Here is a 22,686-nt window from a genome sequence, read left to right on the forward strand (position 1 = left end):
GTTGCGGTCTTAAATTGGACTGGGGGTTTTGTTGTAGTGCTGGTAGTGTAGGTTGAGGGAGTGGAATGGTTCCTACTGGCTGATTCATCAGTCTTTGCCAGTTTGTCTACCAGGCTTGACTCTGCGAAGTAGGAGGGGACCATTGTGTTGGATACGCATTATTTTGCCAATATGGTGGAGCATAGGGAAAATTTGGCCAATTAGATTGGCTTGTTTGGTTCGGCCATGGAGAGGATGAAGGAAATGGTTGTTGTGACCAATTTGGGAAGGGGGGTTGATTTTGCCACATTGTATTATATTGCTGAGCATGATATTGTGGAGGCTGAAAAGAAGAAGCTGGATCGAGGAACATACTTGATTGTCGCGGCTACCATTGACGGCGTTGATTAAGTAGGTACACTGGTTCTGGTTCTTCTTCCGCTTCTTTGTATACTACTTTCAAACCAGGAAGTGAGGGACAACTTTCTGTAGAGTGGTCTTTTGTACAAATGGCGCAGACTTGAATCGCATCTAATGGGCACTCTTTGTGGCTGTGTTTCTTTCTGCATCTGGGACAGAAGATTGCCAGATTTTTCTTTGCATCTACTTGTTTCTGCTTGGCTTTCATAATATCGAGTTGTGTTGTCAGAGTCCCCAATATATCAGTTTTGAAATTTTATAATAAATTTCCAATTTCTACGTGAGTTACTCCTTCTGCAGAGATCTTGTTGTCCCTTGTAAACTTGTCATGTTCTGTTGGTTTTAGTCTTGTGCTGCCTCGCGAACTCAATCCATTGTTCCTTCATACCTTTAATTAATGTTGTTTCTAATACATTATTAGGTAAGGGTAATGATGCATAAGGAGATCTTTTGAAGATTATACTGAAAACGTTCAACATACTCTTCTAATGTTTCATTAGGTCTAGCTACCATCTGAAATATTTCATCTTTTAACTCTCTAGACCTACAATAATCCTGATATTTCTTCAGAAAATCACCTTTCATTTGATCCTAGTTATTTATAACACCTCCACCAAACCCCATAAACCATCGTAAAGTAGCCCCTTTCAATGTAGAGGGAAATAATTTCAGCTTTTTGGGATTAGTGGTATAGTCATATCCTTTACACGGCACATCAAATTCAAATAAAAATGCATCTGGATCTTCTAATGTAAGGCCATGGAATGTAGGGATGTGCTAGAGCGGAATGGCCTTCATAGGTGCATTAGCTGCAGTATCTACAATGGGATATTGCAGTGTGGAGGTTTGGGTGTTTGGCTAGTTCTAGGCCAATTTGTCAAATATGTGCCAATAACCTTCTGGGATGTCTAGGAGGGTATTCCTAGGCTGACTAGAAGGAGCAGGAATGGCCTTAACAACACTTCCTTGATCTGGGATAATGAGAGTTCCTTGCTGAATCAATGTTTGGGGGGATTCTTCGTTTTGGATGATCTTTACAACACTTCCCTTATTTGGGCTACTTAAGGGCTGAATTATCCCAAGAGGAGATCTCGGTTCTTCAATTTCCCCTGTTTCTCCTCTTCCTTTGCAGAGGTTGCTAAGGTTCCCTTCTTGCAATGATTTTGGGCTAGAATTCTCAACTTCTTGAAAATCTTGCCCCTCAGTTTGGCTATGCACCTCAGCAAAGGCTACAAATGGTGATCCTGTGCCCTGAAGGGAACTAGTAGGTTGTCTAGAAGCAACTTTTCTAGGTCCTACTAAAGGCTGAGATTCTTCTTTCTAAAGGATTTTGTCTATAAAGGTCGATCGGAAAAGGGTGACCGCCCCTTAGATTTTTCAGGTTTGGGTAGTGGTTTAGGATTCTTTTCAGGTTGTTTCTGCTTAGTCATGCACACAAATCAAATGCTAATTTCTACCCAAAAAAACAACAAATCTGCAGGAAAGCGGGTAGGGGAACAGGGCTGTTACACGCTCCGTACGTAGGTTCTTACCTTCCATTTTTAAAAACCAATTCTCTCCTAGCAGGTACTTACACTACTTTGAAAAGAAACAAATGGCTACACTATTCCCCCGCAACGACGCTAAAATTTCGAGCAGTAAAAAGGGTCTTTTTCACCTTTATTTACCCTACATTAATTATCAATCCAGGTACGATTTGTTATCTGAGTTTCGGCATAACAATTATTAATCATGGTTGTGAAGAAACAACAATTTTGATCACGGTGGAACAACAGTCCCAATGAACAACAATCACACTTGGGAGTAAACCGTATATAAATAGACAATAATACCGATTTATAAATACACAACACTATTACTCTGTAATCGAACAGTAATGGTAATCTATAAGGAACAACAATGTTACACAATAATATCAATTTGTTAAAGGAACAACAATACGATATAACTTTAGAATGAGTAGCATAACATTCCTGTGTAGAGAATAACCTTACTATTCAAATAAGAACGAAATATAATAGAGCTAATACATGAAATAATAAGGAACAACAGATTACTGAACAAAGTAGATAAGAGAAATCAAACCACACACGACTTGGAATCGAGAATTAATGGTACAAGAAGCAAGTGATCCACCAGGGCCGGGCCCTTAGCCTCCAGGGACGCACTGCTTATGATTACTCCAGAATCAAAGATGGAACGGCAATAGAGTTTATATATTAAGCATCAAAACAAAGTTACAGTAATCACTCTTTTAAAGAGAGTCGATGATCAAAGTTTCAGTTACAATAGTGAATTTCATAAAAACAACAATAGTCTGTCCCCTTGGGCTAGCAATGTTGTCCCTTTTTATAGCAGCCGAGCGGAGATATCAACAATACAGAGAATTGTTAAGGTAGCAATCCCTCAGGATCAAAGGATCTTGAGGGATTCACCATACTATTAGCTTTCAGTTATCTTCTTGTTCTCTTGCGCTGATTTGGTATCTCCCCTTCCTTTTCCTGGCTTGTACACTCCAATCTGGATTGCCTCGTTTGGATGCGATTCTTTGTCAAAGGGACAATAGTTGATTGCGTCTTGTCGTTTCCTTTAGAATGGCGATTTTCTGTTTTCCTCTTTTTCTACATAGGAAAAGGGTAATTATTAGTCATTTTACGTTGCACACAAATCTTCTAAACTTTATCATAATCTTTCACCATATACCTATTTCATAATGTAAAGAAGTTATGAATTCAAGGAAAAGATGACAAAATAAGTGGTAATTACATACCTTCTCTAGTGCTCAACACTGGATAGCAGTCACACTGACTGAAAATGTGCATTGCACAATTCCAGTCCTTAGCTGGCCAAGCTGGATTGTGCTCTACAAAGTTTCAACAGTCAGTTAGCTCACTGGTAGCCTGGATTGTGCTCTGCACAGTTCTGGCAGTCAATCTCCTAGCCTCTCCTCGTGAAAATCGCGCAAATTTCCCAGTCAGTCACCCAGGTGTGTTGCATGTCAGTCTTATAGTTTTTTTCAGTTTTCAACTGATAGTTTTCTTGCCATGATTGTTGCTTTGTATTCGGGTATCATAGGTGTTCATCAGTATCTCAGTAGTACATGTATAATTGATTCCAAGAGAGCAGGGTCAAAGGACACCACTAAGAGTGCCACTGGAGATGTGGTCGAGAAAGTGTCTATGAGCTTGCCCATCTATGATGACACTAAGCTTTTCACAGAAAAGGAGATCAAGATAACATGGAAGGACATCAATGAAATATTTTTAGGCACCTTTTAGGAGAATTTGGAGGACCGCATAGTCTATGTCAACATACACAAGTCTGGCTTGTACTGGGTTGCAAGCAAATATCCTTCATTTCCATGTACTAGATTGTATCGCATACTGATCCAGATACAATGGTACTGAGCAGTGTCAGTGGAACAAAACTTGCTACCTTCAGGGCAGATAACTTTCAGTAGATGTATCACTTACTGCCATTGGTGAACAAAATGGATGCACTCTTCACCCTTGCCAGCAGTAGTGCGAACTCAAGAGACATCTTGAAAAGTTGGGTGAGAGAGTTGTCTAAGTTCAGGATGACACCCAACCAAGTATACAAGACAAAGACATTGCGGAAGTCTTATGAGTTTTTGGTCATCTTCGCATGCCACTTATATGACCAAGGGAGTACATAAACCTTCCCATAGAGTTGGGTGATTGTGTTGGATCAGCTGGCGAACGAAGGAAGAATTTTCAATTGGTCCAACATGTTCGCTCTCTAGCTGAAGGGGAAAGTAACAGATGCTCGACATCTGCCCAAGGGTCAGCAAGAAAAGCTCTTCATGTTCACATACATTCTTGATGCAATCTGTGCCCATCATCAGTCACTGGCTTGGGTTGGGCATGGACACCTTCAGAAACCTCTGTGCACATCTATTGTAGGTTGTTCTTCGAATGAGACTTTCGTGGAGTTATACTACAACTATCAGACCACTTCGTCACCCCGGTGTACATGATGATCTTTGAGCAGGATTCACCTTGCATGTCATAGACAATGATGGAGGCATTGGTTAACATAGAATATTGGTATGCCTCATCCCTTGGCACCTTCATCTGTATGTACAACTTGGAGAAGGCTCCACATGTGTTATCGAAGTTTTCCATGGACAAGATGGTCATGCAAGAGGTTACAGACCACATCTCGAAAGGGTTGTCAATGAGACTACACAGGAAGAAGAAGACACCTTGGCCTACTCTTTCTTTGTGGATCAAGTTGTATGAGATCCAGAGTCTCAAGCATGCTGAGATCGAGATGGAGGAATTCAAGATATTCACCTTCAGCGCCAGAAGCTTCAATCCATATGACCCACATTGCTTAGTGGAGGACCAGTTTGCAAGAGTGTATCATCCTTGGATCCATGAGGCATGTCATTGGCCTAAGAAAGACCCATGGAGATACTGCTACAACTCCTCAAAGCTCAATGAACTGGCCAGAGTGGCTATAGAGTGGTTAGCAATGCATAAGGCAACATCATCTTAGAGAGCAACAACATTAGCAGCAACAGAGGGCAGCATACCTGTGCATGATAAAGGCAAGAGGAAGGTTGTCGACAGCGTAGAGGCATATAAAAGATAGAAGTTCAAGGTAGATCCACTTGTATTGAGAGAAGATTTGGAGATTGAGGCAAAGAAGCGAAAAGATAGAGGGAGAAGTAGAAATTGGAGGAGGCAAAGAAGAAGTTACAAGAGGTGAAGCAACAACTAAGGGAAGAAAAAGAGTTGTGCAGAAGGGAGAAGGAAGTGCAGAAGGAATAGGAACCACAGGGAGTGCAGTGTGCACATATTGATGAAGCTACGCAAATATAGGTTATTGAATCAAAAGAGCTGACAGATAGCAAACATGGTGACTAGTTGCAGGAGCAGGACTTAGCTCAAGAGATTGAATAGATGTTGGAGTAGATGGACACAGATGTCATTAAGCCAGACGAGGATCAGGATACAGACCTCATGCCCAAGCACCCAGAGGTGACTCCATCGACTTCACCAGATCCGGGAGCAAAGAAACTCCCAAGTGATCAAGAAGACACTAAAATCATTGAGGACAATCTGGAAGTAGATGTGCACAACATATCCTTTGAAGAGTCACAACACAGAGTTGTGCAGTCGCACAGAGTTCCCACTCCGGATGTCCACGCATCTCCAGCGCATCTTCAGGAATGAGTGATCATGTACAATTTGCGCAAACATCCAACTACATTGGCCGATGCTACAAAGGAATATGCCGAAGCCACCAACTCAAGTGTGAGATTCTTGATGGCTAAGAATGATCGCATGGCTAAGGAGTTGCAAGTGGCCAAGCAGAGAGAATATCAAGCTACAACATCTGAAAGAGTAGAGTTGAAGAAAGCGATACTTGATGAAGCATCGTCTCTTGAGACAATCATGTGGAAGTTGTACCTCAGGTTCTTCACCTTCCATAAGTCAATCATCCACCTTAATGGATGGCAACAACGCTGTGCTAGGAGAGCACGCATCTTGACAGGCATACACACTACTATCTATCACATGAAAATATGGAAAATGAGGTACAAGGGAGCCCCATTATACTTGCCAAAGATGATGAGGCCAAAGGCAGTGGAGTTGAAGGCACACATCTGAAGTCAGATCCGTAACTATGAGGAACTCCCATAGCTCATCACCAGCTTACATGCTTCACATGCACAAGTGTTCAGGAGCATGTATGTCATTGTACACACACATGTGATCCCATCCATTGGCACACTCACCGAGGTGAAAGCAAAGAACAAAGTCTAACCTGAGCTGGACATGTACTTCGAGCAGTTGATGCGCCTATCCACCAACACATATTTGCAGATGAGCGTAGACACTATGCACCAGTATGTTGCTGGTTCAGCTGCACTCAAGACCATGATGTGCATGCTATATGATGAGTTGGACAGAGGTGCCAAACTAGTGTACCCATATGCAACGGAGGAAAGAGTTCGCTTTCAGAAGGATGTCACCACAGAGTACATAGACACCATAATATACTACCAAGTTTGGCATCAGTTTGCCACCATCGATCACCAAGAGGATGTTGACGAGTTAGTCTTTCCATAGATGTCTGAGTCTCAATGATGTCTTGTATGGCTTACTCAAGCCCATTTTGTCTCACATGGGCACATGTGCATATTTTATTGTAGACATGTTGGAAAGTGAAAGACCAAGTTTCAATAGTAGAATGTAAACAAACATGTGTAAGTTGAAGAGTCATGAGGGTAGCTCAAGAGTCACAAGGGGGAATGACAAGGGTCACTTTACCCTTTTCTATATATAGAACCTCATAACTCATTGAAAGGGCTTTTGGGAGCCAAGCATCTGATAATAACTTAGAGAAAGCTTGGAGTGTATTGTAACGAGCCTTGGCTTCTCCACAGTGTAGAGTGAGTACATCTCTTTGGAGGAGTAGGCGACAATGACTGTAACGTTCCACTATTGGGGCTAGTGGCTGTCATGGTTGTATGTATTATTGGATCTTTCACTCTTTTAATATAACAGAGGCAACACGTTTCATGCATATATTGTTATTGTATTTCGACTATTCTAGTTACTCTAACGATGTATGTAGTTGTAATTTACGCATGTATGTATGGACTATTCCGTATGTGTTTGTATGAATCTTATCGAAGTGTGTTGTTGGTATAAATCATCACTTTGGATTGTCGACTATTCTTATTTCCATCTCGTGATGTCTTTCAGCTCATGTGTTCCCTTTCAAGTTGCATGTTATCACAGGCTTCTAAGGGGCACACTCTTCTCCCCTTCCGTGTGTTAGAGCCTTTCATGCACCTTCCTTGATTTGTTTCAACGTCACACCCTTGCTTCCAACAAGGACATCTTACCTCTGCGCACAACCGCAGTCAAGGCGATACTGTACTACACACTGCTGAGACACCTATGTAGAAATTTTGAATAATATGACACATATTCATAGAGATTATCCTGATTATACACTTATAAGCAGAACATGCATAATACATAACCTCCTCTACGTTGATCATCAATTTACAGAAGCATAAACATTCACGGGCGCACATAGAAGCATCAATCAAACTCATTAACACAGTATGTATCCCGGGGAAAGCATCTCGCTAAAAACCCCAACTATCTGTATATTATAGTGATTTAATCATGTAACAATACATAGTACAATACTCCTCACAATTACTCAGTACTATCTCGACATGCTACACACAATACAGCTCAAATTTGATCTCCGAATCTCCCCCGCTTCTTGCCTGCCTCCACAGCTCAATACCTACTCAAGAATGAATGAGAATGGTTTACCAAACTCGTATTTAACCTCCAAATAATCACTCACACTCGGAAAGACGTGGGCAGAGGCTATAATACTTGGTATTGGCCAATTCATTGGCATACTCAATCCCTTTGATTGTGCAAATCATCATGCACAACTATAGTCACAACTGATAGAAATCTGATCCTCTAACACCTGTCCCTGTTGAACTGAACATGCACTGACATGCAACTGAGTTAACTGATGTATTCTATAGTTGCATTATGAGTTAATAATTAGTTTAACAACTCATCATTAGTTCTATTTGCAGTTAGATTAATTACAACTAGTTTAACCAAGTCAAACTGAACACAACTTCATTAACTCTACAATCAACTCCACCAAACTCAATTGATTGAGTTCTAACTGAAGTCATGCATGCAACAACTCAACTGACCCACCAAGAAAGCATACTTCCTTCTGACAGCTGCATGTGCCACATCTTTAGCTCAAACTGAAGTGCTCCAAGAGAATAAGATCAAGTTTATAGTCCAAATATTATTATGAGACAATAATATTTGACTTTTCTATTTTTGACAGCCAGTCTAAAAATAGACTTTGATCACTCCTTTTGTGATCACTCCTGCTGTGGTCACTCCTGCTGTGGTGACTCCTGCTGTGATCATCCCTACTGTGGTCACTCTTGCTGTGGTGACTCCTGCTGTGATCATCCCTGCTGTGGTCACTCCTGTTGTGATCATCCCTACTGGGATCCAAAAATAGAACTTGTGCCATAATTTGCCTGCGGGCCCACTTAGTGAAGGTGACTCCTTTCCACTAAGCTCCATCATCTTGTTGCATTCTCAACAAGCATTTCTTGTTGCACACTTTTCAACACTCCCTCTCAACAAGAAAGGCTTCCTATCAAACCCGATCCTGTAACTCTGGAATGTTCTCCTTGCAACACATCTGGCGGGTCCACTTGCTCTATCATCAAAGTCTCTGACTGTTATTGCCTCTGTCGAATGAAAACTCTGCATCTCTGTGCTCTTCAGTATCTGACTGCTCTAGCCTCTGTCACTTTGATCTCTGACTGCATCTGTGCTGCTGCTAGTTCTATCTCCCAACATTGCATCCGCACTACACCTCCCAACTGACCTTCCTGTTGGGCTAGAAACACCCTCTGATGCTGAAGCTCTACCTGCTGCTGACAAGTGCTCCCTTTTTGACATCTACGCTACTGCAACATCTCCATGCATCTCGCACCATTGCACACCTCTCTGTGCCACCTAGAACTGTGCAAAACAATTGTGCCTCTCGCATTGCTGCAGCCTGCTAGCTATGTGCTGTCCTAGGATTCCTTGCACTGTCACTCTCTCTGCCGCTCCATCCGCATCTATCTCTACCAATCAGTCAGTTCCTGCTACTCCACATCAGGGCTCCCGTAGTAAGGTCTCATCCAAGAGGTTGGGTACCTCAAGGATCTTGCCCCTCCTCCTTGGGACAATCAATCCACATCACCCCACCTCCTACCTCGAGGTATGGTTGCATGCGATCCCTCAGCCCACCTGGCTCGAAGTTTACCCCTACTGGAGGTCTCTGGATGAGTAGATGTCTCTACTCGATCTCCTCTCAGCTTCCCTTGTTGTGGCTCCTCCACAACCTCCTGAAGCTGCAGCACCAATCGTGGCTCCTCCACAATCGTCTGAGACTTCTTCTGGCACTGCATGTTGAGAGGTAATATACGCTCCCTCTCAACTAACAAGTCTCCATCAGTTGCCTCGCTGCTCAAGGCTTTGCATGCATCTTGAACCTCAAGAGCATATAGGTTCTTGACCTGTGAACCAATCTACTTCACTTGTCTAGTGATGATGTGTCTAAGGAAAACCTTTCCCTTACTGAAGACTACATCATAGCCTCTGTCTTCCAGCATCACAATCGACACCAAGTTTCTCTTCAGTCCTGGTACATACTTGACATCGGTCAAGGTAAGGCGAGCTCCATGCTCCCTCTGAAAAATAACCGTGCCTACACCTGAGACACTAAACTTCTCATCACTACCCATCCCTATGAGTATCTGGAGATCTTTCTCCTCCAAAGTACTGAACAAACTTTTGTCACCGGTCATGTGGAAAGAAGATCCACTGTCAAGAAACCAACCACTTCCCATCATGGATGAAACCATGCATGCGAAGAGTGTGAAGTCCAACTCAAACTGTGAAGCAAGTGAGGCTGCCTCACCTTCAGATCCTTCCCTGAATTCCTTCTTGGACTTCTTCTTTGGGCAATTAGTAGCATAATGGCCCAACTCATGACAACGAAAGCATCTCACCTTCGACTTGTCAACCTTCTTCCCATCATTGGAAGAACTGGATTCAGAAAGAGAAACCTTCCCCTTCCCCTTCTTCGCCTTACTCACTAAGGCATAGTTCTCCTCATCCTTCATGGATGAAGAACTGTCTCTGGTGCTCCATCTAATCTCCTCTTGCATCAAATTCGACCATGGTCATTCCCAATTTGGCAGTTTCTTCCTTCCATTCACTGAGTCCTGGTAGCTATGCCAACTCTTAGGAAGGTCAAGGAGTGCTAGACTCACCATCCTCATTCGACAGTCACCCCCACACTTCCCAGCTCATCCCGGCATTGGGTGAACTTCATGAGATACTGGGGCATACTATCTCCATTCTCACACTTAATGTTTCTGAGTTTTATCTCTTGCTTTGGAATTAAATTCGAATTCCGCCAGCTCAAAAACTCAACCACTTCCGATCTAGAATTCGTGAGAACAAAGTATTTCTTGTACAGAGATTGACTGTCTGGGCATTCACCGGATATCTCACCTTCCAAAAGAAGGATGAATCCAGAGGCTACCTAACCCGATTACAGACTCTGCCTGAAGAAATAAAATGTAAACACTTTCTGAATAATAGATCCGATGATCAATCCTCGCTTGATATCCTGTAAAAATCTCTTCTACAAATCAAGCAACTCTGATACCATGTAGAAATTTTGAAAAATATGACACATATTCACAGAGATGATCCTGATTATACACTTATAAGTAGAACATGCATAATACATAACCTCCTCTACGTTGATCATCAATTTACAGAAGCAGAAACATTCACAGGCGCACATAGAAGCATCAATCAAACTCATCAACACAGTATGTATCCCAGGGAAAGCTGTAGAAATTTCTGTTTTCCCAGCCCGGTTTTCAGTTTCACCTTATTTCTCCCATGTAGTTAAATGCCCATTCCCATAACCATACATTTAACAGACTGAAAAAAATAAATATGGCTGAAAACACAAATTCTGGAAAATTTTCAGAATGCTGGAAATTGCAGAAATAAAAATCAGCAATTAAAACACATTAAAACACTGATATTTTTGGTCAACTTGACCCTGGAAAATCCCCTACAACTCTTGGGGAAAACCAGTTTGAGAGCTCTTCTTTATTTCTGAAAATTGTCTTTTTACAGTGAGAATTATTCAACAAAAAATCAGCAAGCAAATTTACAACTTATCTCCTTTCTCGTGCCTCATAGCAATCTGGAAATTACAGCAAACAGGATAGCAATAAATGTTGTACGACCTCCATTTTGTGTGCAGAAAAATCAGCAAACTGCTCCTCGATTTTTGTGCAAAAATCTGCCTTTCACTATGTGCTGAATCAGCTGTACAAATCTGCTCAACTGCTGCCTTGGAATGTGTGCCAAGCTGCTGTCTCCTTCTCCTTCCTGCTCAGAAATCTCTCTTGCTCTCTTGCTCTCCTTCTCCCAATCTGCTCATGAAAGAATGAATGACCTTTTCCTCCTTTTCCTCCTTTAATATAACTCCAAGTGACTTTTGGGTGATCCCAAGTGACTTTTGGGTGATCTCTAAATCCAATGGCTGAAATAGATTTAGATCAATGGCTGAGATTAAATGCTCATTTAAATCTCACTTTCTTTTTTTTAATTCACCCCACTTTAATAAAGACCCACTTAGTCATTTATTTCCAAAGTCACTTTTCCTTTCTAATTTTTCATTGACTTTATAAAAGTCACTTTAAAATTAGACTTAGTAACTTTATCACTTAAAGTCACTTTTAAATTAGATTTAACTTTATAAAATTATAAAGTCACTTTAGGAGAAAAAATTAAATTCTTTTGGACACTTTTCCCTAGGCCAAAGATCAAAGCCTAAGGGAACCACCTGTCCTCCGGTACCAAATTTCAACAAAAGCATCTCACTAAAAACCCCAACTATCTGTATATTATAGTGATTGAATCATGTAACAATACATAGTAAAATACTCCTCACAAGTACTCAATACTATCTCCACATGCTACACACAATACAGCTCAGATTTGATCTCCAAATCTCCCCCGCTGCTTGCCTGCCTCCACAACTCAATACCTGCTCAAGAATGAATGAGAATGGTTTACCAAACTCGTATTTAACCTCCAAAGAATCACTCACACAGGGAAAGACGTGAGCAGAGGCTATAGTACTTGGTATTGGCCAATTCATTGGCATACTCATTCCCTTTGATTGTGCAAATCATCATGCACAACTATAGTCACAACTGATAGAAATCTGATCCTCTAACACCTGTCCTTGTTGAACTGAACATGCACTGACATGCAACTGAGTTAACTGATGTATTCTATAGTTGCATTATGAGTTAATAATTAGTTTAAAAACTTATCATTAGTCTATTTGCAGTTAGACTAATTACAACTAGTTTAACCAAGTCAAACTGAACACAACTTCATTAACTCTACAATCAACTCCACCAAACTCAACTGATTGAGTTCTAACTGAAGTCATGCATGCAACAACTCAACTGACCCACCAAGAAAGCGTACTTCCTTCTGACAGCTACATGTGCCACATCTGTAGCTCAAACTGAAGTGCTCCAAGAGAATAAGATCAAGTTTATAGTCGAAATATTATTATGAGACAATAATATTTGACTTTTCTATTTTTGACAGCCAGTCTAAAAATAGACTTTGATCACTCCTGCTGTGATCACTCCTGCTGTGGTCACTCCTACTGTGATCATCCCTGCTGTGGTCACTCCTGCTGTGATCATCCCTGCTGGGATCCAAAAATAGAACTTGTGCCATAATTTGCCTGCGGGCCCACTTAGTGAAGGTGACTCCTTTCCACTAAGCTCCATCATCTTGTTGCATTCTCAACAAGCATTTCTTGTTGCACACTTTTCAACAACCTACTCCAAATGGTTTGAGGTTTAGTTTGGACTTCTTACCAGGAAGATCCACTGACATGTAAGCAGGTCCAACACCATCAACACTTGCATGTCATATCATTTGATATATGAATCCCATGTAATTGGATGAGGTGATGATTAGAAGTTTAGATGGAGAATCTCTCATGGCATTTTTGAGTGAAGTTGTAACTATCTCCTCCCATCTCCACCCACTTTCATCGGCCTATCCAGGGTAGACATGAGCTGAAGGATACTATGACATGAATCAACCTCCTAGATAACCTTAAGGAAATGTAGCCGACAAAACAAGACCTTCCTAACTTCCCTCAGGTGCTACATGACCACTAGGAGCTAAGAAACCACTCCAGGTTCCCAACCCCTGACTTCAATTTATTTTTCACTAAAATAGAGCCTCAACCACTCCCATGATAAGGCCTCCATGCAACTGGAGCACTCTAGTCACTCCCACAAGCTTGCTTCCCAACAAATGCAGCCTTTTTCACTCATTTCTGTGCTAATGACCATGAGATCTGAGCCACCTTTTTAGGGCTAGGATCCATACCTCTACCCAAGACTTAATGAAACTCCCAAAAATGATAAATAACACAAGACAAAGCCTCTAACACAAAACTTAATCCAGGACTTGAACTAGCCCGGTCTAACCATGACTATCATTCTGTCAAACATATTGAGAACATGAGATCTGTTAAAGATTTCAGCAAAATCACATAGAGAATCATTTGTCGACGCGTTTCGAACCAACTAGTGTGGTTCATCGTCAGGACAAGTTGAGAAACAAATCTGAGTGATCCGTTAAATAGAGTATGCAGGTCCTTCAATGGCTATATAAACGGCTATATGAACAGGCAACGGTTAAAAAGTCATTTAGCAGTTAAAATATATAAAAATAAATATATATATAAATATATATTTATTATTTTAGTTATTATTATTATTATTATTATTTTAATTAATTAATTAATTATTTATTTATTTACAATAATATTATTGTATTATATTAACCTCAAATTAATATTACTATATTAATTTTAAATTAACATTTTTGAATATTATTATCAATAATAATAGATTAGGGTAATTTATATTTTTATATTCTATTATTATTATTATTATTATTAATTTTCATTTATTTATTTATTTTTATTTTATTTATTTATTTATTTATATTTATATTTATTTATTTATTTATTTTTAAATTTATTTATTTACTTCTTCTTCTCTTTATATATATATATATATATATATATATATATATATATATATATATATATATATATATATATATATATTATTATGACATGAGATCTACAGGTCATGAATGCATATATGAACATAGAGATCTGAAACTTATATGAGATTTACCAAGAAGGACTAATGCCCTCTCACAATAGCTGCAATAACATCTATTAGGTCATGCATTCATTAACCATTCATTTATCAATCAAACATGATAAGAGCCTTAACTTGGATATGTCATAAAACCATGCTTATAACCAACATATAACCAGATAAATAACAATGATAGAACAACCATTAAAGCCACATAATAACAAGTACATTTACTCATGAAATACAAGAGGAACTTAGCTCTTATTGACATATGCAAAAGCTAACCAAGTCAGGGACTTCCACATACCACCTGACCATAGATTGGGTTGAACCAAATATTTCTTTCAGCCAATCACCCCCATGTCATATTCTAAGAATTAATGTGGGATCTCATGGTATAAACCAATCCATAAACAACCAAGGAATTATGTAACATCCCTAGTGAAACTTCCATGTAATAAAAGTTAATAAAGGAAAAATAATAACCACGGTTGATGGGACACTTATTCCAAGCTGAATGTTGGGCAAAAATATAGTGATGTGGATCAGTTGTGGTTAATTAATGGCTAAGGAAATGGAAAAGGCTTTGGGAAGGAAAAGTGGCATTTTGACACATTTATTTATGAAAATAATGGAAATTAGGAGAAAAGGGAGGTGAAAGGTCACAAGTTTCATGTGAGGAGGAAAATGAAGGAAAATAATGGAAAATGAAGAAAACAGAGGCCTCATTAGTAAAAAGGCTTATGAAGATCAACTCATAGACTTTTGTCAATTTAGTTTGAAGGTCTCATTATATTCTCTCTCTCTCATATTTTTGGACACTTAAGAGTTTTCTTGGAGCACTCTTGGAGGAGTGTGGCATACATGGCGTTTTGGGGCAATAAGAAAAAGGAAGAGCATGAAGCGCAAGAGGACATAAGGATCAACAACTATAATGGGCTTTGTTCACAGGTACCAAGTTGCATGTATGTTTTTCTAACTAGTTTTGGCATGGATGGAATATGCATGTGGTTTATTGGTCATGATATTTCATTGGCATGGAGGATTGCCTAGATTGACAGTGGATTTTCCTAGCCTTTCCATTTCCTAGATAGCCATGGTGTTGTGGGTTCATTTATTTATTTTTCTAGTTGGTTCTCATGTTTCCTTTAGCTTGGGTTGAGTTACTAGTCCTGGAGCCTTGGTTGGACAAACGCTCTGGAGCCCTTGGTGGGTTGAGCTACTAGTCTTAGATCCTTGGGTGGACAAACGCTCTGGAGCCCTGTATAAGTTGTGGGTTGAATTACTAGTCCTGAAATCCTTGGTTGTAACAAACGCTCTGTAGCCCTAGAAGGCTTGGGTAGAGACCAATTTGGTGATGGTTGTGATGTCTGACTGTGAGGTGGAATCATTGTTTGATGGGTTGAGGTGGTTTGGCCTCTGGAAGCCCTAGATTATTTTGATTGATGTGTTTTATGAAATCCCAAATTCATGCTTGGAATATGGCATAGGGGTGACTGGATGAAGAGAGATTTGGCTCAGCCATGTCTACAGTCGGATGGTTCGTGGAAGTCCCACAACTAGTTGGCCTTTGCATCATTAATATGTGGTTATTTCTCCTTATTATTTCATGAGTATTACATTGGTTTATATGTGGATTATATGGTTGTTGTCTCCTTGGTATTTCTATTGTTATTATGCTAGTTATGCACATGTATTATGACAATAGCTATATATGGCTTTCATCATGTTTTTACTTGTAAATGAATGAACAATGTATCTATGGCCTAATGGATGAAATGAAAGCTAAAGTGTTGAGGTATCAATGCTTCTTAGCAACTCTTAGATGAGTACGAGACCCCTATGCTTAGATCTGTTGTTTAAACCTATAGATTACCTATTTGTGACATGTTTGAGAAAATGCCTCTCATGGCTAGTAGGGGTCCAGTCAAGTCCTTGTTCAAGTAATTGGATTTGTATCATTTTGTTGTTGTTATTTTTCAATTTTGAAGGTGTCATTGAGTTCTGGGCAATGACCTAGGCTCTGGGGCTAAAATGTTTTCTAAAATCGTAGAGATGCAGGCACAAGACCGGGCATAAAGTTCCCTGGACGCATCCATACCCATGTTGTGGGAGCGTCTGGAGCCTCTTAGATGCATGCTTGCCCATATCAAGGGAGTGTCTGAGGGTTTAACAGTCTAAAAACTCAATTGGTCTCAGGGGCTTTATACCTAAGTGGTTGGGATGTCTCCATGGAGTTTTGTTGCTAATGTGGAAGGTCTATATAGTTTGTTTCAGTTTTTCGCCAAATTGAGCCCAACAAGAGCCCAGTTGGGGTTTTTTTACTATTCTAAAGCCATTGGAGGCATAATTTTTACATTCTAAGAACCGTAAATCCATGTAAACACAAATTTGAGCTCTTAATGAAAGAGGCCCAACATTGGAAGCTCGAACAGGAGATGTAGGCTAGGAGAGGGGTGAAATCCTTTATCATTTTGGCTGTTATGTGTTTCTGATATGGTATATTTGTCTCTGTTTATGCTATTAACTAAGTTTAAAAACCATTATTTTATTTGTTTTTCAAAGTGATCCATTGCCTAAAATACATAAAATTTTACTTGCAATTTTTCCATCACCTTCAAGTTTGCATTACAGATCAGTTTGGTATCAAAGCTAAACATTATTTTGAAGGTTTGATTTTTTTTGAAAGTGTTTTCTGATGCCTACAAGTTTGAAGCTTAAAAGAGGATAAGGAGAACTTGTGGAGCCAAGGTCGCACATTGTTTCAAGGAGAACACACATACCTCAAGCTTCACTAGTCATGGCACATGAAGAAGGTCCTGAAGGCATGTCTAAATATGAAAGAACTTTTAGAAAAGCCTTCTTTGAAATGTTTGGAAAAATTTATTTATGAGGAGAGGAACTTAAGGTTGCAAGGAGAGAGCTCAAAAACTCCAAATGGAGATGGAGGAAAAGGAGACAAACCTCCAAAAGGGAATGGTGACAAGCCATTACCTTCACCTCCATCCTGATCCTCATCTTCATCCTCATCTTCTTCGACTTATACCCTTTCAAAAACACCTCCAAATTCTCCAAAGGGACATGGTAAAACTCCTTTGTTAAAGCTTGATATAAATTTTGAATTTCCTATGTACAATGTAGAGGTAAATGCTGAAACATTAGATAATTGGGTTCGTCAGATTGGAGTATACTGCAGGATACAAAGTATCAAGGATGATGAGACCAAAATTCAGCTTGCTTCTCTTAGGTTGGAAAGTGAAACACTTATTTGGTGGGAGGCCAAAACTGAAGAGGACATGAAGAAAAGTGGTGATGTTTTATCCTCTTGGAATGATTTTGTTGTTGCAATAAGAAGAAAATTTTATCCATTAGCATACATGCAAAAGGATATAATGGATTGGAAAAACTTTAGGCGAGTTAAGGGTCATAATGTGCAAAGCTATACTCAAGAATTTAGGAAAACAACTTTGATTTTGGGTATAGAATTATCCTCTCACGACACTATACTCAAATACATTGGAGTTTACATAGTTATTTGACACACACTATTCTCATGTTTAACCCTACAAAAATAGATGAATTTTTTGTACAAGAAACTCATTTAAGAGGGAAGAATGTTCCTCAAGGGGTAGCAAAAGTTAATTCAAGAGTGGAGAAAAAGGAAAGGGGAAATTCAAAGGAAAAGGGAAGAAGAATGCTTCAGTAAAAAAGGAGGGAGAAAAACTCACATGTAAACACTATTCAAAAGAAGGCCACAATGAAGACCACTGTTGGAACCCAAAAAGTTTAACAACAAAGGGAAGCAAAAGGTTGTTGCAACTACACAACATTATTTAGGATATGATTCCGGGGATGAAACAAAAATCACAACCATGGGATTTAAAGGTGAGGAATCTATTGCAAGTGTTAGTTCTTCAAGTAGCCTCAAATCAACATGAAAAAGATAGAATAGAGCTTTTCCACATTATAGTCATTTCAAAACATACCAAGATAGATACATTGTTTGATAGTGGATCACAAGGAAACCTTATTTGAAAAGACATTGTTAAGAAATTGAATTTGGAAAGCACTCCTCATCCTAAACCTTATCCTTTAGTTTGGTTATGTGACAATGAAAAATTGCATGTGAAAAAAAAATGTACACTGTTATTTTCAATCAATGCAAACTTTATAGATGAGGTAGAGATTGATGTAATTCCACTTGAAATTTGTGGTATTGTTTTGGGAAGCCCATATCTATATGATAGGAGAGCCATATTTCATCACCATGAGAACAAATATCATTTGTTTAAATATGGGATTGAGCACATTGTTAGAGCACATAGCAAGAAGTTGAATTTATCACTTGTGAATGTTACACAAATGAAGAGGCTTGATAATGCTAGTAAGAATTTTGTACTCTTGATGATCAAACCAAAAGAGAATGTTGAAAATGAAGCCTTCCAAGGATGTGATGCAAGATTAAAATATGGTTTCTTTGAGGTTGTTAACACCTATGATGAGATGTTTCAGGAACCCAAAGGATTGCCTCCTCAAAGAGGAATCCAACATGAGATCCAATTGCAGCAATTGACCTCTTCCAAAATTGGCATGCATAAGGTGTCAGTCATGGAGAATGAAGAAATCAAGAGACAAATAAAATAGTTTCTTGATAAGGGGGTCATCATACCAAACACATTTACATGCGGGTCACCAATTGTTTTAGTACCGAATAAAGATGGTACATGACACATGTATGTGGATTTCAGAACCTTGAACAAGATCACAGTAAAGAATCATTATCCTCTTCCTTGAATTGATGATTTACTTTATCAATTGAGAGATATTGTGTATTTCACTAAGTTGGGCTTGAGAAGTGGCTATCATCATATTATTATTGTTGAAGGAGACATATGGAAGGCAACTTTCAAAACTAAGCAAGGTTTGTTTGAATGGTTAGTTATGCCTTTTGGGCTTTGTAATGCTCCTACAACATTCATGAGAGTTATGAATGATGTCTTAAGGCCTTTTCTTGATGAATTTGTGATTTTCTGCTTAGAAAACATATTTATTTTTAGTAAAACCCGTGAAGAACATATTAGGCATGTTAGGCCAGTCTTAGACGTCTTGAAGAAAGAAAAAATGATTTTAAATATGTCTAAATGTGAATTTGGAAAGACCTCGTTAGTGTATTTGGCACATATTGTTGGAGGGGGTGAATTCAAGATAGATCACTCAAAGGTCAAAGTCATTGTAGATTGGCCTAGGTCCAATAATGTAATAGAGGTTAGAAGCTTTTTGGGAGAAACTCAATATTGGAGAAAGTTCATTTCTAACTTCTCATCAATTGCAACTCCATTACATGCCTTGACAAGTGTGAAACAAGATTTTTGCTGGGAAGGCAAGCAATAAAAAGCCTTTGATGCATTGAAATAGAGAATCAACACAACTCCAGTTCTTGCACTTCATGATTTAAGACAACCATTTGAGATACAAACTGATGTAATTGACTATGCCATGGGAGCGATCTTGATGCAACATGGTAAGCCAATTTTTTACCATTCTAAAACTTTTTATGGTGTAGTAGTTAACTATCCTACATATGACAAGGAATTGTATGCATTGGTGCAAATTTGTTGGGTGTGGAGCCTGATTATCTTATGTATTCAAAGGTATCGTCGCATTGGACCCTAGTTCGTAATGGGGTGACAATTCCGCCCATAAAATATACGCTGCAGGGGGGGTCCAGTGGGGGGTGGCTGTGACCTTTGGGAGCCCCCCCCTGGCGGGGGGATCAGGGGCAACACCCCTGAAGCTAAAAATAGATGTATAATTTCCTTGTAAAATGTTGTAATTTCATAGTCAATCTGGGCTATTCATTAGGAGGAGATTTGACAGTAGAAGTTATGTTTAATTTAGAGTTTTTTTGCCCTAGAAGGCACCCCTTGCTATATATGAGGGAATTGTATTGAGTCTATGTAGATCTATATTCTGAGTGAGGAAGAGAGAGGAGATTGAGAGTGAAGAGAGAATTATAGCGGATATGTTGTAGGTTGCATCTCTTCAGTTTGCTGGATAATATAAAAGGAAGGACTGGTTGTTTCTCCGTGGACGTAGCCCAAACTGGGTGAACCACGTATATCTGTGTCTCTCTTGTTTTATGCGTTTTCTATGTTTATATTTCTACAATATTTTATGTGTTCCATTGCTCTGTAATATATAATTTTCTAAAAAAATTGTGAAAAAATGGAAACACTATTTGATGGGGAAGGAAACTATCATTCACACTAACCATCAACCATTGCAATACTTGCAATCACAAACCAAGCTACAACAAGCAAGGCATTTTAGATGGATGGGTTTCTTGCAACAATTCCACTTGGTGATGTTGTGTGTGGAGCATGATTGTTCAGAGGTCTTTGTTTCAGCCGGATGTATACCCCAGGAAGTTTGTACACCCCTCCATGCGGGGGGGGGACTTGTCCCCCCCGCGGGGGTCCGGGGGGGACCATCCCCCCCGGCTGGGGGTCCGGGGGCCAGCGGTCCCCCGGCGGGGGCTCGGGGGCAGCGCCCCCGAAGCCAAAAATAAATGTAAAATTGCCTTGTAAAAGTATAGTAATTTCTAGTCAATCTGGGCCGTTCATTAGACGGATGATCTGACAGTAGAGCTTATGTTTAGTTTAGGGTTTTTTGCCTTAGAAGGCAACCCCTCTCTTTATATGAGGGCATTGTATTTGAGGCTGTGATATAGATGTGTATTCGGTGAGCGAGAAACATAGAGGTGAGACTATGAGAGAAAACAGAGGATATTACAACGGTTTTGTTGTAGGTTGTATCTCTTCATTTTGCTGGATAATAGAAAGGAAGGACTGGCTGTTCGGGGTGGACGTAGCCCAAACTGGGTGAACCACGTATATTTGTGTCTCTCTTGTTTTGTGCGTTTTCTGTGTTTATATTTCTGCAATATTTTATGTGTTCCATTGCTCCGTAATATATAATTTTCTAACAACTGGTATCAGAGCCGAAGGTCTATTTGGCTGATAAACGCGTAGGAAAGAAGGGTTCCTGGTTCGAGTGGGAGAAATGGCGGAAGATGGTAAGTTTAGGGTCGAGAAATTTAACGGCCAAAACTTCTCGCTGTGGAAGATGCAGATGGAAGATTATCTGTATCAGAAAGATCTATATCTACCATTGGGCGGAAAAACAAAGATGCCGACGGGTATGAAAGACGAAGAATGGAACCTTCTCGATAGAAAGGCACTCGGAACAATACGGTTGTGCCTTGCTGCGTCAGTCGCCTTCAACATTTCGAAGGAAACCACGACAGAGGGTTTGATGCAGACGTTGTCGAAACTATATGAAAAACCCTCGGCCTCAAACAAGGTATTTCTTATGAAACGGTTATTTAATATGAATATGTCGGAAGGTGGATCTGTTGCAAACCATTTAAATGATTTTAATACAGTTACAAGCCAGTTAAGTTCTGTAGGGGTAAACTTTGATGATGAAGTTAGAGCTCTGTTATTCCTGTGCTCATTACCAGAAAGTTGGAATGGTTTGGTAATGGCCATTAGTAACTCCATTTCTGGATCTAGTACTTTAAAGTTTGATGATGTTGTCGGTGCTATCCTTAGCGAGGAAATGCGACGGAAAAGCTCCGGTGAGACATCGGGAAATGCTTTGAGTGCAGAGTCTAGAGGAAGAAAAATGGAAAGAGGAAAGAGCTCAGGATATCGCAGTAAATCAAGGAAAGGCAGATCCAAGTCCAGATCGGGGATAGTGTGCTGGAAATGTGGAAAGAAAGGACACCTAAAGAAAGACTGTAGATCTTGGAAGGGAAAGGAAGGAGATGCACAGCAAGAAAACAATCATGAAGCGAATGTGACAGGTGAGGTGTTACAAGATGCTTTGATTCTTTCTTTTGAAAATATTACTGATTCCTGGGTGGTAGATTCAGGGGCTTCATTCCATGCCACACCTGAAAAGAAATACTTTTATGACTATGTTCAAGGAGATTTTGGACAAGTTCGTCTGGGTGATGACAAACCCTGTAAAATTGTTGGAATGGGTAAGGTTCTTGTAAAACAACAGAATGGAAACCAATGGCTACTAAAGGAGGTAAGGCATGTTCCAGATCTAAAGAAAAATCTGATTTCAACAGGGCAGTTAGGCAGTGAAGGTTGTGTGACAACTTTCACAAATAGAGCTTGGAAGGTCACAAAAGGAGCCCTGGTAATAGCAAAAGGTGAAAAGGTTGGTACATTGTATTTATGCAATGGTATTTCTAACTCTGTTAATGCTTTGACTTCCAAAGGAGTAGATGCAGCATTATGGCATCATAGGCTCGGACACATGAGTGAAAAAGGGATGAAGATTCTTCACTCAAGGAATTTGTTGCCAGGTTTGAAGAATGTTGATTTGGACTTCTGTGAGAACTGCATTTATGGAAAATAGAAGAGAGT

The sequence above is a fragment of the Pinus tabuliformis genome, chromosome 2_2, assembly GCF_031772625.1.
Source record: "Pinus tabuliformis cultivar Carrire ecotype Pingquan chromosome 2_2, CPIR1, whole genome shotgun sequence".
NCBI classification, from domain to species: Eukaryota; Viridiplantae; Streptophyta; class Pinopsida; order Pinales; family Pinaceae; genus Pinus; species Pinus tabuliformis.